Genomic DNA, 14767 nt, shown 5'->3' with positions numbered 1-14767 from the left:
TAGATTCCACCGGGACTTGAGCCGCCACTGCAGGGATCTCATCCTGAGACGGCCGTTTGGAACCAGACGGGCCAGGAAGGACAGGTAACCAACCTAAGAGACGCAACCACAATTGGGCAGGATGCTCTTCCCGCTTGAGGAAGGGTTCTGCCACCCTCCTCAGCCTTGCTATCTTGTCGTCTGATTGAAAGGCTTTGTGGAGATTGGTGTCTAACAACATCCCTAGATAAACCAGTCGTTGGGACAGCTGCAGAGAGGACTTCTCGAGGTTTACCAGGATCCCCAGATCTTGGCAAAGTCCCAGATGCCTGTCTCGGTGTCGAAGAAGGGTCGACTCCGAGTATGCTAGGATCAGCCAGTCGTCCAGATATCGGAGGAGACGGATGCCGTTCCTGTGCACCCAAGACAAAATCAGGGTAAACACTCTGGTGAACACCTGAGGTGCTGTAGAGAGACCGAAGCACAGCAACTTGAACTGGTAGGTCTTGCCCTCTAGGCTGAATCTCAAGTACTTCCTGGAAGACGGATGGATTGGGATCTGGAAGTACGCGTCCTTCAGATCCAGTGTGCACATGAAATCTTGTGGTCTCACTGCAAGTCTGACCGTGTCCGCTGTCTCCATGCTGAACGGAGTTTGCTTGACAAATTTGTTCAGAGCTGAGAGGTCGATGACGGGTCTCCAGCCTCCAGACGCCTTCTTTACAAGAAAGAGTCGAATGAAGAAGCCTGGGGAGCTGTCGACAACCTCCTGGAGAGCATCCTTCTTGAGTATGGTCTCGACTTCTGCCCGAAGGGCCAGCCCCTTTGCCGATCCCATGGCATAGAGCTCAACGACACTGGATTCGCTGTCAGGGGAGGTTGAGATGTCGTGAATGGGACGCGATACCCTTGGCCGATCACAGAGACCGTCCAAGCATCGGCCCCATGTTGCTGCCACCTGTGCACGCAACTTTGAAGGCATCCCCCCACAGGTGGACACGCGGGGGGACTGCCACTCCTAGTGTTTGCAGCCCCGGCCGCCTCCTCTAGGAGTCTTGCCTCCCCTGGAGGACTTACCGCCCCTCTTGTCCTTGGCAGGAAAGGGCTGGGGCTTAGACACCACTTTCTTAGCTGCAGGCGCCTGCTTCGGTGTCTTGCGAGGCTGCTGTTGGTGTTGCTGCGGAGCTGGAGGCTTGTAGGGCCGCGATGCAAGGGCCCTTTAAAGGAGGGAGTCCTGACTAGACTTCCTCCACCTCTCAGCTGTACGTTCCATATCTTGGGGCTCAAACAAATTTCCCCCAAGGAGGGAGGCGTGTCTGAGCCTGCAGACATCCACGGCGGGGACCTTCGGATGGAACTTCTCGGTCACCGCATCACGACGCTTCAGCACCGATTGATTGATTGATTGATTTAAAGTTTTCAGGCATCCTGACATCTGAGGTCATTGACGCCGGTAACAATTAACTTATGTATACAAAAATAAAAATTAAAATAAAATAAAAAATAAAAGAGTATTCAATTAAAATCATAAAAGTTGAATGTCATAAAAGTTAAATAATTTTCAGAAGACCTGCTTCTGAAATAAATCTAAAAATGCCACTTGCATGGTAGGACACATCATTTCCAAGAATCTTGGCAAGGATGAACCTGCCACCCTCACCTCGAGCCTCAAACAAATATCTATTCCTTAAGTTGTTATAATTGGGGCATTCAGTCAACAAATGCCTCACTGTTAAAGGTACTAAACAGTCGTCACAATACGGTCGCTGTTGGCCCTTCAGCAGAAACTCATGTGTCAACCGAGTGTGACCAATACGGAGACAACAAAGAGACGTCTCCCATTTTCGGGGCATCATATTATACCTCCAAGGATATATGACATTTGTTACCTCTCGCATTTTATTCGCATCTAGGGTATCCCATTGCTGTTGCCATTTATTGCAAACCAATTTCTTGATGTCAGGTAAGAAATCATTACAGGCAATGGGATACCTTCTTGGCAGCAACTCGGATGCAGCATTCTTAGCCAGTGAATCTGCCTTCTCATTCCCACACACACCTACATGTGCTGGAACCCAACAAAATTGAACTGTTATACCTGTCCGTCCAATAATAAAAAGCCATTCTAAAATCTTTAAAACTAGAGGGTTATTAGAATTAAAAACTTCCATAGCTTGAAGGACACTCCTTGCATCACTAAAAATTGTAAAATTACCCTCCTTCTCCAATGCTATTTTCTCAACAGCGGTTAATATGCCATACAGTTCCGCAGTAAATATGGAAGCGGTCAGAGGAAGTGCACCTCTACAATTAAAACTATTACTATGTACCCCAAATCCAACGCCAGCATCAGATTTGGAGCCATCAGTATAGATAAAAGTTGATCCTCTATGTTCTTTAACATGTTCATTAAAAAGAGACCTGGCTTCTAGGTCTGACATATTCTTCTTATCTCCTATAAAATATTTACAAAAAGATATCTCTGGTAACTTCCATGGAGGCGTTGATGATATCTTGAATGGAAGTACCTTACATCTAATTATATCCAGACTGTTTAATAATTGTTTCACCCGAAAGCCATAGGGTTGAGGAGATTTTGGGTGCATTTCAAAGTATGTTGGGTGCCTTACAAGGCTTGCAGTCTGGAAGGCTAAAGAATTAGGGAGTCTTTGCAATCTAAACCAATACCGAAGGATAGAAGACATCCGGTAAAGGTCTAGTGGTAACTCTCCAGCATCAACAAGGAGACTTGGGATAGGTGATGTTCTGAATGCTCCCGTGGACAATCTAATACCTGCATGATGTATTGAATCTAATATTTTCAACCGGCTTGGGGTGGCTGAAGAGTATACCTCACAACCATAACTAATTTTGGAAAAAATCAAGGCCTTGTATAATTTTAAAATAGTATTGCGGTCTGCCCCCCATAATGTATGGGACAATACTTTTAAAATATTCAGAGCTTCAACACATTTTGCTTTTAGTGCTTTTAGGTGAGAAACCCATGTAAGTCTACAGTCAAATATCAAACCTAAAAATTTGGTTTCCGATACACATGGTATCCGTTGACCTTTAATGTATATATCCGGGTCTGGATGTGCTCCCCGTATACGACAGAAATGTACAATAGTAGTTTTACTTGTTGAGAACTTAAATCCATTCATATCGGCCCACTGGATAATTTTGTCAATTGAGAGCTGTAGTTTTCTCTCAACCGTTGCCATTCTGGCTCCAGCAAATGATATTGAGAGATCATCCACAAATAATGTTGGGAGAACATCCTGGGGAATGGCTGAGGATATCCCATTAATTGCTAGTGCAAAAAGGGTTACACTCAGCACACTTCCCTGAGGAACTCCTTCTTCCTGGCACTTACTCTCTGATAGAGCTTCCCCAACTCTCACTTGAAAAACTCTATGTGAAAGAAATGCCTGAATAAATAGTGGCAGCTCTCCTCTCAATCCGATTTCATGAATGGTTTTAAGTATACCATATCTCCAAGTGGTATCATATGCCTTTTCAAGGTCAAAAAATACTGTAACATGGTGCTGTTTGGAAGCAAAGGCTTCACAAATAGAAGACTCAAGTCGTATCAACACATCAGTCGTTGAGTGCATTTTTCGGAATCCACATTGAATCGGTGATAAAATACCTTTCTTTTCAAGGTACCATATCAGCCTTGCATTGACCATCTTCTCCATGATTTTACATAAACAAGATGTCAATGCAATAGGACGATAGTTTGCTGCTAAAAACTTGTCTTTACCGGGTTTTAAAAAGGCTAAAATAATGGCTAGTTCCCAAACACTTGGGTAACTATGATCATGCCATATTCTATTAATAATGCTTAAAATAAATAGCTTTGTATTAAAATGTACATGTTTAATCATTGCATATGGAATTCCATCGGGTCCAGGGGCTGTATCGTTGCAATGAGCAAGTGCGGAATCAAATTCTCTTTCAGTGAAAGGAGAATTATAACTCTTTTCTCTTCTTGTTCCAAAATCTAAAATTTTCTTTTCTTCAACGCTCCTATACTGGTGACCAGGGGCTCCTACACACTTGCTGGATACATTTGAAAAATGACTAGCCAGGGCATTGCTAACATCATTTGCTTCAGTTACATACTGACCATTCACCTTCAACACTGGTGGTGGGTTGGGGGTGAATTTGCCAGCTATCTTTTTTACTTTCCTCCACACAGAAGATGGTGGTGTTCTACTGTTAATGGAGGAAACAAAAGACATCCATGACTGGCGCCTTGCTTCTTTCATGGCACGACGGAACTGTGCTCTACATTTCTTGTACATAATTAAATTCTCATCGGTTCGGAGTCTACGCAATCGTGTTAGAGATCTTCTTGTGGCTCTGTGGAGGGCAGTTAGTTCTGAAGACCACCACGGGACTGGTCGTCGTTTGAATAACCCTGTTGTTTTGGGAATTGAATTGACTCCTGCTGTATGGAGAGTTCCATTCAGTAAGTCTATGGCATCATCGATATTTTCAACCTGTTCAGCATTCCCCTCAATTTCGCTTAGCTCACGAAACTTTTCCCAGTCCGCCTTGTCAAGATTCCATCGTGGCGATCTCTGTAAAGGTGGACCATTGTTGGTGTTTATAATGATTGGTGCATGATCACTAGTATGCCAATCATCTAATGTCCTCCAATCAAAATCAAGAAGACAGTTAGAGCTTGCAATTGAAAGGTCAATGCATGACAAGGTACCTGTCTGAACATGGAAGTGTGTGGGCTCTCCTGTATTAAGGAGTCCCACATCCTCATTCTCCACAATTGATGAGATAATATTGCCCCTTGTGTTTGCTAGGATATCACCCCATAAAGGATGTCTACCATTCATATCTCCCAGTAAGAGAAATGGTTGAGGGAGTTGTTGAATGACCTCTGCTAAGTCATCATATAAAATAATATCATTTGGAGGTAAGTACAGAGAGCAAATTGTATATTTTCTCCCTATATCAATTTGTACAACAACTGCCTGCAGGGTTGTACGTATAGACATAGGTATTTGGGGAACATCTCGACGAATGTATACAAGACTTCCGCCATGGCTCCCTGATTGTTGATTATATGGTGTTCTATAGCTAACATACTCTCGAGGACTAGGAGTGTTAGAATCAAGCATACTTTCCTGTAGACATACAATTATGGGGGAATGCTCATGAATTAGGAGCTTAAGTTCTTCATATTTGGCCCTCAAACCCTGACAGTTCCATTGCAAAATGGAGGAGAAAACTATGGATTATTTCTGGAAGACATCTTGGATGAGGTCTTCCCATTAGCAGTTTTTAATCTAACATTATTACCTGTAGGTTTCTTCAGAGGTGGTCTTGTTATAATGGGTTTTATGTTTGTGTTTTTCTTTGCATCCTTTTGATCTATTTGTTGAGGTGGATGGTGGACCTCAACTTGAATTTCTGATTTATTCAGTTTATCTTCTGGTCCATTAGAAACATCAACAGACAAAACATCAAATTTATTTGATGTCATAACCTTGACGTTTCTAATGGAGGGTGGAGAGAGAGAAGGAGGTCTCTCTCTTTTCCTATTTATCAGTGGTGAGGATTTACCAGGTTTTTGCACCTTCCCTACCACAGGTGCACCTGGTAACTTTGTTTCGGGTGGAACTTCCATCAAATCAGGCAAGGACATGGCCTGAGAGAGGTTAGCACTATTGTTGGTAATGGGGGATGGAGTTTGTATAGAAGTGGGCAGTGTTGCAGTTTTAATACACAGTGGTAAAGCCTTGGAAGGCAATATGCTTACCTTGTCACGTAAAACTCTACTATCATTAAATGATGTATTTCCTTTTTGGGAATTACTGGCAGCACTATGTGGGTTCGATGTCTCCTGTGGTATATTTTCTCTTGATTTCAGTGCATTTGCATAGCTGTTTGGTTTTTTCAGTAGTCTTTTGGCGTGTCCTACACTTATGTGTTCTACACTGGATTTGTTGAGGGCTGCTTCTTCAAACTTATAAATCTCGCAGCTCCTGTCAGTGGATTTATGGTTTGAATTGCAATTCAAACAGCTGGGCTCAAGTGTACACTCTCCATGATAGGGACTGGCACAGATGCTACACATTTTTTCATTTTTACAAACTTTAGAAGGATGTCCAAATTTGAAACATTTGAAGCATTGTAAGGGCTTTTGTTTAAAAGGTCGAACTTTTATTCTTTCATTTTCAATATCGATGTGGAAAGGCACATCAGCATCCTGGAAAGTAAGGATAATCATTGACGTCCCAGGAATCTTATGGACTTTCCACACTGTTAATGGGCACATGGCTAGTATTTCCTCTTCTGTAAATTCGTAAAGATCTTTATTGAAGACTACTCCCCTTCCATAACTAAAGTTTAGGTGGGGTTTGACATCTAACATATCCTCATCACTGTTTGTCGTAAGGTTAGACAGTATTACTGATTGCGTGAATGATTTAGCATGGATTAGGAAGCTATTTTTCCCAAAGCGAGATATATCACCAGGTGCAATGGTTCCTACCTTTTTCTGAATTAGTTTGCTAATTTTAAAATAATTCCCATTACTCCCTTTAGGCTCGGCAACAAGCCACATTGGTGGTTTTGGCTTTCTTTGGGGGAGCATAGTTAAATCTATATCTTTCTCAAACCAGTCAGCAGGTCTATATACATCCAAACTGTTTGGTATCTTATCACATAGGGCACCCATGACATTTAGGTTATTAATTTTGATATCATTGATGTTACATATTGCATTGAATGCTTCTTCATGATTATTATAAGTTATCCATGAATGCCATTTTTCATTTTCAAGTTTCATTCTAATTTCTTTTATCATTCCATAGCATCTAAATGCTTTATATATCATATCATAATCAGTATTTATTGGAATTTGGGTAACATGAAGAATTCTTAGTTTCCCTTTGTTACCCGACTTAATTGGTTTTGAAACATTAGTAGAGGGGTCCTTTTTTGTTCCTAAGTCATCAACAGAATTTTCCTTAATTGAATTAGCAGAAGTCGTCAACAGTGCCGGGGGGGAGTCAGCAAATCCAGGGGATGGGGAGTCAGCATTTGAAGGGTCCATATTTAAGGGTGGGATTTTCAGGTTTTTTGTTGTTGTTTGGTTGGGGTACCTGCTTGAGAATTATAAGAAAGTATCATACGTTGGAAAGGAAATTTGCATTCTCCACTATCGGCACAATGAGAGTATACTTCCCAGATGGTCCACTCCATACCCTACCCGAAGGATAGCATCAAAACAGATATAGAGGCACAGGTGTAAGCTAAACCCGCCTGTTAGGACTGAGACCAAAGTAATATGGAATCATCCTCCCCATATCTGTAATGATGGGCTTCCGGCCAAAAGCCAAGAGTCCCACCTCAAGGATTGGATCCCCCTGGATTCCGATGACCCAACCCTTGAGAGTAGTTCCGCCAAAAAGGTCCAAACCATCTTTGGGATGGCTGAGATCATCCAATACTCTCATATATAGCTTTGAATGCGAATACCTCCCAACCGTGATCCCTTCTCCCATTCATCTAAGCAGGCAGTAATAACGAATGTGGAAATATCCACGCCATTTAAATAAAATAGAAAAAAAAAATAAATATATAAATAAATGAGCAAATAGAATAAATAAATATATATATATGCATACATCTACATATATATATATATAAGTAAGAAAGATAATAATCATAGAGATAGGACAGCAAGATGAAAGAAAGTTGATGAAATTAGGAGAAGGTCGAAGTAATATTAAGCAGAAGAAAAAGATGAAAGAGAGAAATTTAGATTCGAACTGGGGGAGCAATTTCCCGAAGTTCGAGAGCCCTCTTGCCCGTCACCAAGATTCAGCACGGGAATGAAATGCCGTGCTGAAGCTCAATGACTTCGTCAAGGCATTCTCTCATTAAGAGGGCTTCAGCACCGAGTTGGCCCACAGGTTGGTAACCTGATGTGCCAGGAACTCGATGGAGTGAGTGCCCGAGAGGAGGAAGGTCTCCAGGGCCTTCCTATTACTCTCCTTAGACAGATCCTCGGAGCGCAATAGGATGCCCAGAGAGCCTAGCCAGACATCCAGCCACAAAGTGGCCTGCATGGCACACTTCGCGACCTTCTCGTGGCTCAGGATCTCCGACGCCGAGAACGTCACCTGCCGGGCGGAGAACTTCTCAAGAGGAACTCCCCTAGTAAGCTCTTCCACCGAATGGTGGAGGGGAAGAGCAAGACTAGACTCCCCCATGATCTCAAAATCCTCCTCTGCTGGAGACGAGGAGGTGGGAGGAGTTTGTTCCCGGCAGAGGAACAACTGGAGGAGGCAAGAACTGCGAGCTGAGCGTTGGCCCTGGCTCTGGCACTCATCACCCCCTGGGACCAGGGCAGAGCCGCACTGGCCTTTGGGGGCTTCTGAGTTCCATAAACCTGGTCCAGGACCGTCTCCTTGCCTTCACGCGGGGCGATCACAGGGTCCATGAACCCGTTGAGCTGTCTCATCAAGCCCAAGACCTGCCAGAAGGCATGCTTAGACTCTTGCTGCTCTCCTCCCTGCGGACTGGCAGCTAAGTCTCCTGTCCCCGGAATCTCTTCCTGGGGAGATGCGTGGACGTTCTCCCTGGGAGCGGCTGGTTCCTGACGAATTCGTGAAGACTTCGGAATCGTCTTGGAGTCCTTGGGTTCCCTCCTTGGCGGGATACACGACTCCAGCAAAGAGGTCTGGTAGGCACCTTCCATGCGAGACGATTCTCCTCCACGAGGAGATGACTCCCCCTTTGGTGCCGAGGGGGAGACCGCCACCTCGCTGGACTCTCCTGAGGACGGAAAGGCTTCGTCCTTGGGAGAAGGAGAAAACGACTGCGAAGGGGACGGGGCCTTCCTGACAGACCTCTTAGGAACCAACTTCTCCCTGGGAGAAGACACCACGAAATCCACTCCTCTCCTTCTCTTCAGCGGGGGTGAGGCCGTCGTTGGTTTGTGTCCTAGATCGGCGAGTGCCGGCTTCATAGCCTTCACTAACGCCCGCATCAGAGGACCAAACCAACACTGCCGAGACACGGACACAAGAGTCCGAAATTCCCGCTGGAGGGAAGGGGATGAGGCAATCCTTCGGAGTGGACACCACTGGACCTGCCTGCAAAAAAGAATGGGAAGAAGTTGCCTTGACCTCTCCGATGGTCCTTCCTTATCCTGCAAAAGACACATGCGCTTAGGCGGAGGCGATCCCGACTCCAACCTGGCGACACGCGTCCCTGCTGCTGCTGTGAGCTGCGGAACCCGACGCGAACGGGGGTCGTGCTGATGGGCGCGCGTAAGCGTTACTAAAGAGTCGCGTGCGAGGGGCTGTTGGAGCGCGGGTGCGCAATCGCGCAGAGACAAACGAGCGCGGGTGCGCAATCGCGCGGAGACAAACGAGCGCGGGTGAACGGGCGCGCAGGCGAGTGAGCGCGTTGGCGAGAGAACGCGCTGGCACGTGGGCGAACGAGAACCCTCCGAAGATCGCTACGGGCCAGGGAATCTAGCAGGGAAACGACAGTGTCCAGGAGACCTGTGACGCGTGGGCGAGCGATGGCGAGTCAGCGATCGATGGCGCGCAGGCGAGCGATGGCGCGTAGAACGCGCAGGCGAGCGACCGCGCGTGGGCGAGCTCATCGCAGGAGACCTATGTCTCTCCAGATCCGCTGGGTGCTGACGCGTAGGAGATCGCTTGTGCGCAGGCGATGGATCACACGGGCGGTCTGGAAATCGCCGGTCCTCAGGGGATTGCTGACACGCTGGAGACCGTTGACGCGCAGGAGATCGCTGACGAGCAGGAGAACGTTGACGCGCCGGAGATCGCTGGCGAGCAGGAAGACGACGCGTGGAAGCCTGTGCAGGAGCTGTCGGCGCGACGCGCAAGGGCGAACGCTCGCGAACGGGCTCAGGAATAGAAGGCGCGTGGGCGTACAGGAACTCTGGAAGTACGCGCAGGAGACCATACGCGTTGCTGCGCTGGAGAAAGCTGACGAGCAGGATCGCGAGGGCGAGGAGAAGTAGAGTCCTTTCCCATGTCCCGAACCGAAGTTCTAGGGCGCGTGTCAGGAACTGGATGCGCAGGTGTGCGCTGACAGGCAGGAGATCTTGTGCGCTCAGGAGACCGTTGGCGCGCTGGGAGCGCAGCAGGAACAAGTGGATGTTCGTTGTCCACAGGAGAGCGCTGGCGAGCAGTGGGGCAATGATCATCAGGAGAGTGCTAGTGAACAGGAGAGCGCTGGCGATGAGGAGAACGCTGAAGAGCAGGAGAGCTCTGGTGCGCTACTACGCGTGAACGCGCCGGAGGGCACACAGGGGAGCCCTGACGCGCAAGGGAAGTACCCACACCGTGGGCGACATCCCTTTGCCCCGAAGGGACCGTTGCCCGTCGGCTGACGAGATCAGAAGACTGCTGGCCATCTGCACCGGAAGTGGAAGATCTGGAAGGCGTGGGAGAATGTGAACGATCCCCGGAGAGGTCTAAGGATGCGGCTGCTACAGGCTGCTTACGGCGAGGAGAGTCCCCATTGGAGGACGGAGGAGGCGAATACTCAAAAAGGCGCCTCTTAGCACCCTTATAGGGAGATGGGAGGCCCTTGCGGCGAAGCGGACGATGAGCCATACGGCGAAGGCGGCCACGAGGGAGGTCGTCAGGGTCATCAGTCCTCCGAAGAGGAGTCTCAGTCAGAGCGCTCCCCCGAGGGGGAGGCTTAGCCGCAGGAGAGCCCGTGGGACCCCCTTCCCCTTTCGAAGGATGTACGGAAGGGGGAGGAGAGCCTTCAGCAACTTCATCAACATCAGGAGCCGCAGAGGTTTGACCAGACCCGTCAGAAGCCTCTGCCACCACGACGTCAACGATAGACAGAGGGTCTACCTCTGCTATCACCGGCGACTGCTTAACAGCGGCCCCCAACTGGACAAGGTCAAACAGGGCTTCCTTGGAGGGCAGGCCCTTAAGCCCCTAGGAAGCCTAAAGCTGAAAAAGATCATCATTAGACACAGGATCAATATCAAAATCCTCCCCCGGAGGAGGAGGGGGAGCCGCCCCACTATGGAAGGCGACGCCCTCTCCCACACCCCAAGGTCAGGAAACAAAACTAGGGCCTGCGCTCCCACTCGGCGGCCTATCACTAGGAGCCAGACGAGGGGGAGCTTCGGAGGGGGTTTGGGCGGCGGAAGAAAAGTCCCGAGAGCCTTCCTCCTTCAGGGCAACCCCAGAAGGAGAACGGTCTCTCTTGGACTTCTTCTTACGCCGGTGGGCAAACCTCTCCCACTGGGAGGCAGACCACTCCCTACAGTACATGTATTTTCCCTATCACACCGTCGGCCTCGACACTGCGGGCAAAGGGTGTGAGGATCGGTATCCACCGCAGACATGAAGCTACCGCAAGGGCGACCGGCAATCCCAGGCCACCTGCGCATGATGAACACCAAAGGGCGAGGCCAACTTCAAACACACAGCTGAGGAAAAGCAAAGAAAAAATTAAGGCTGTCAATAACGAGGACGATAGACAGACACGTCTGCACATCGTCTGAGCCAAAAGTGAAGTGAAGCAAATCACCAGTGTGTGGGGGAGGAGGGGTAGCAAGCTACCCCTTCCCCTACCCCCGCTAACTAGCGCGGGGGTAGTTAACCCTCGTTAAAATCTATTGGCTCGTCAATTTCAGTTACGCCGAAAGTAAACCCAATGTAAATAGCGTGGTTTTTATTTCGGTTACGGAACAAACCCATAATAAATAGCGTGGTTTGTATTTCAGTTACGGAACAAACCTCCTTAGAGGGCGAACCCGTAAGCCCCGTTTCCTTAGAGGGCGAACCCGTAAGCCCCGTTTCCTTAGAGGGCGAACCCGTAAGCCCCGTTTCCTTAGAGGGCGAACCCAAAAGCCCCAAGGAGGACCAAAGCTGAAAAAGGGAGGTTAGTGACATGACCTCCCCCAGGGGGAGAGGTAGAGCTGCCTTGCTAGGGGAAGCAACGTCATCGCTTGAGACCCGAGGTTGGTTAGAAATAAATAGGTCTACGCTACCACTCGACGGTCTCTTGAAAGAGACCGACCGAGTGGGAGCTTCGGAGGAGGTTTAGGCAATGGAAGAAGAGGCCTGGGGCTTTTCTGCCTTCGAAGCAACCTTCGAAGGAGAAATATCCCGTTTGGACTTCTTCTTCCGTCGTCACGAAAACCTCTACCACTGGGAGGCAGACCACTCCCTACACTTGTTGACACTATCACACTGTGAGGATCAGTCTCGACCGCCGACATGAACGTTCTTCAGGGGCGGTCAGGAAAACCAGGGCAGGTGCGCATGGTCGCAGAGGCCAACTTCACATACACAGAAAATAGAAAAAAAAAAAGAAAAAAGCATTAATGGCTGCCAATATGATGGCGAGGATGAGAGCGAACACATCCGACTACCATCCGAGCTGAGAGCAAAGTGAGCTCAAGCACAGGTGTGTGAGAGGGGAGGGGGTAGCAAGCTTCCCTCCCCTACCCCTGTTAACTAGCGGTGTGGGTAGTAAACCCTCGTTAAAATTAATGGCTTATTTCAGCTACGCCGAAAGTAATACCCCTATTAAATAGTGAGGTTTGTATTCCAGTTACGGAATAAATAAAAGTTGAGGATTAACACGACCAAGATTGAGATGGCAGCAAGAGTGCATGAGTACAGTAGAAGCCAGTGGCTGTAACGTAACTTCCTCGTTAAGTTTTTGACAGCCATTCCATCTTCGATAAAGTTATATTGTACTCTTATCAAAAGATGATGAGATTAATGACAACTTCGCACAGAAATTTGTCACACATTTCCAGCTTATCCAGAAAAGAACTGCATTTCCTTGTATTTTCATTCAAATTATCCAGGTTTATCCCAACACAATAGCCTGTCTGTACAATCATCAATTTACCTAGAAAGAGAAAGCCGAAAAAATAAAATAGCCAAAATTTGAGAACCAGCAAGAGTTTGTGTACTGATTAAAACCGACGTCAAAAGTAAACAGATACAGACAATTCGCTCCCCACAGTTCGCCACCAACAATTAGCTGCCAAAGACATCTCTCCCCCAATTATTTGCCGCCAAAGACAATTCTCCCCCAATTATTTGCCGCCAAAGACAATTTCCCACAATTATTTGCCGCCAAAGACAATTCTCCCCGAATTATTTGCCACCACAGACAATTCGCCACCAGCAAACTCTTATTACTAATAGATGTTATTACTAATAGCACATTCCTTTAAAATGACTAAACTATTACTATCTGCCACCAGCAAACTGTTATTACTAATAGATTTTATTACTATTAGGTGGCGCTTCACTGAAAATTGCTAATTTTAGAAACTATACTAACTAGGTTTGTGTGAAATTACTGTACGTGGGTGTTTATAACAAATGAGGTAACAGAAGGAACCTTTTATTCTATTATGATTTTTGAGTGTTTCGGAAACACTACTGAATGACGAAGATCGAACCAATGACTATGCAGAAGCCTGTCACATAATACTCGTACAAACTAAGAAGCCATCATTCAACACAGTGGAAGTTTATTGAAGCATTCAACAAAGTACAAAAAGGTAGAAATTTTTGTATATGGAGCATCTAATCGCAGGACATGAACCTGCCACTAAGTTGAAAATGTACCAAGCTATGGACAAAATTATTAGAAAAAAAAAAAAAAATATGAATATGATAACAAGAGAAGTTGTATTGAATATTTACAAAGTATAGGACATAATTTTCAAATGTAATGAAATTATAAGATTTTTTTTTTAATTATGTTCTGCATGACTTCTATCATTCTGGAGAAAATAAATATGATTCATTGAGCTGATTTTTTCTTCTCAAGATTTTTTCATCCTTAATTGCAAACCATCATTTGGTGGCAACATGTCATATGTGGCAAATTGTTACCGTCGGCCAATTGTTGGCGGCTAATTGACCTATACCCAAAATTAAGTGTCTAGCTGACAAAGAGGTGGGTGCCGCACCCACATACCATAGTTATAACTACATTGTTAAACTCTTAATGGCTGTTTCAGCTTCATGTAAGTCATACTCCTATTAAAGGACAATGCTTTGTATTTGTGTAGAAATAAGTAACTTTGACCATATGCTACTGTTCCACCCTTCTAGAATATAATTTATTTTTTACTGACGTATACACCACTTAATGTTTTAAACTAATTAAAATAAGAATATTTTGTGCTAAAGTTTCCGGTTATACTTCAGCAATTTTTTACAATATGCTATTAAGTTGGTGGATGGCTGCCAAGAGGAGAATTCAATTTACTGTATTTTAGTAATTAATTATAATTCACATTTCAGTAATATGTCATAACCATATTTAAGGTAAACAGAACTTGAATATTATATCATAGTAAGTGATACATCATAATCATAAGTCATGTTAGGGTGCTTGAAGGGCCAATGGCTCCCACCCATCCAGAAATATAGAGGACCCAGGCCCCTACGTTGGGTTAAGTTAAGTAACATCCTTGTTTTTCTCTTATTCTATGTCTTCCCAATTGGACAAATACTGTAGTTTTCCAAGCAACACACATGAGCTATGAATTTTATCACCTGATTTTGGTATGGTTTATAAATATATGTTACCAGTGCATTATGTAATATACATTATTTTTTAAGTTTCCCACTGGGATCCCCATAACTTTATAATAAAATAGGCAGAGGGGGAAACACATGGAAGACTGATTTGCTCCAATAGTACTAGTAAAAAACTTTTTACAAAAACAAAATAACAGATAGAAAATTACATGGTCCATGTATTTGAC

The 14767-nt window shown here is 45.9% G+C and overlaps 1 protein-coding gene across 1 annotated transcript in view; it reads right to left on the bottom strand.

Moving 5' to 3' along the window:
* The window catches only part of LOC137621129 (pro-resilin-like), a 401646-nt gene that overhangs the window by 386109 nt on the left and 770 nt on the right, over positions 1–14767 (bottom strand). The window lies entirely within an intron of this gene.

Source organism: Palaemon carinicauda, chromosome 27, assembly GCF_036898095.1.
Source record: "Palaemon carinicauda isolate YSFRI2023 chromosome 27, ASM3689809v2, whole genome shotgun sequence".
NCBI classification, from domain to species: domain Eukaryota; kingdom Metazoa; phylum Arthropoda; class Malacostraca; order Decapoda; family Palaemonidae; genus Palaemon; species Palaemon carinicauda.
The sequence above is the reverse complement of the archived record's forward strand: the minus strand, read 5'-3'. Positions and strand labels throughout refer to the sequence as shown.